The following is a 1751-nucleotide window of genomic DNA, read 5'->3' on the forward strand; positions in this document are numbered from 1 at the left end:
TCACGGGCCCAGCCGCTCCGCGGCATGTGGGATCCTCCCAGACCGGGGCGCGAACCCGGTTCCCCTGCATCGGCAGGCGGACGCGCAACCACTGCGCCACCAGGGAAGCCCAAAATGGGTTTTGAATAGCATTTAATTCAACCTTTGATGTTGACACAACCTTCCTCTTGCCTTTGCTTGATAAAGCCGTATAATAGCTAATATTACTCTATCAAAGTTATCAGTAGAACAGTCCACTAATACAACTCAACCAACTAAGGTCTGCAGTGTTTGTGAAGCCACTTCTCAAACCCTTTCTGAAGTAGGTGCACTGGACCACCACAAATTAAACTGTCCAGATTATTAAATACTTAGCCTGGTCTATCAACTTGTTTGGTTCTTAAACACATGCACAGTCTCCTGCTTCATCCTTTTTTTTTTTTTTTTTTTTTTTTTTTGTGGTATGCGGGCCTCCCTCTGCTGCGGCCTCTCCCGTTGCGGAGCACAGGCTCCGGACGCGCAGGCCCAGCGGCCATGGGTCACGGGCCCAGCCGCTCCGCGGCATGTGGGATCCTCCCAGACCGGGGCGCGAACCCGGTTCCCCTGCATCGGCAGGCGGACGCGCAACCACTGCGCCACCAGGGAAGCCCTGCTTCATCCTTTTATGGATTAAACACATGGATTTAGGAAGTAAAAAGCACACCCCTAGAACCTCTTATGTTGTTTGAAAGTTTGATGACACAAATGTTTCTTATTTATTCCAATCATTACTTTTAGCTAAATCAATGACCTCTGTCTCACCCACACGGAAAAAATCCACACATACCAGTTTCTTTCATGTAATAGCTTGAAGAAGAAATTTCTTTCATGTAATCAATTGAAAAAGGAAAGCAATGTTGCTGAGTTGAGCACACTTGTCAAAACCCCCCTGGGAGTTTTTATGTCTCCCCCCACCCCCCGACCCCCAGTGTAGATGGAGATATTTAGCAGGCATGAAACTCTTCCTACAAAAATGGCATTTAGAGAGAAGGACTTCCATTCATATAAATAACTTCTAGATCTCCTAAAGAATATAAAACGTTTTTATCCCCAAGTTTTATCACTTGTATTGTTACTTATAATAGGAGAAGTCCTAATGTCCTGATCCCTGGAATTTGTGAATGTTACAAGGCAAAATGGAATTAAGAAAGCGGATGGAATTAAAGTTGCAAGAGTACCCTAGATTACCCAGGTGGGCCCAATGTAATCACAAGCGTTCTTGAATGTGGAAGGGGAAGACACAAGAGTCAGAATAAAGGTATGAGAAAGACTCTCTCAGCCATTGCTGGTTTTGAAGATGGAAGGGGGTCGGAAGCCAAAGGTTGTGGACAACCTTTAGAAGATAGAAAAGCAAAGAAAACAGATTCCCCCCTAGAAGCTCCAGGAAGAAACTCAGCCCTGAAGACACTTTGATTTTAGCCCAGAGAGATTCCTTTCAGACTACAAGATGATGAATTTGGGTTGTTTTAAGCCACAGTTTGTGGTAATTTGCTACAGCTGCAATAGGAAGCTAACATTCAATTAAGAAATGAAGTTTAAATGTAACCAAATATTCCATCTTTCCATAACTTTTTAAAACATCTAATCAATCAGTTGTCCGTACAATCATTCCTAGAGGTAGACTTTCTGATCTCAGAATTTTTACAAAAATGTTAACAAGAAAAATTATGATGCTGATCACTCATTCTCACTCTTTTTTTTTTTTTTTTTTTTTTTTTTTGTGGTATGTGGGC

The 1751-nt window shown here is 42.9% G+C and overlaps 1 protein-coding gene across 1 annotated transcript in view; it reads right to left on the bottom strand.

The window, feature by feature from the left end:
• The window catches only part of ZFPM2 (zinc finger protein, FOG family member 2), a 478247-nt gene that overhangs the window by 231139 nt on the left and 245357 nt on the right, over nt 1–1751 (bottom strand). The gene's annotated exons all lie outside the window — the stretch shown is intronic.

This window comes from Physeter macrocephalus, chromosome 15, assembly GCF_002837175.3.
Source record: "Physeter macrocephalus isolate SW-GA chromosome 15, ASM283717v5, whole genome shotgun sequence".
Classification (NCBI taxonomy): Eukaryota; Metazoa; Chordata; class Mammalia; order Artiodactyla; family Physeteridae; genus Physeter; species Physeter macrocephalus.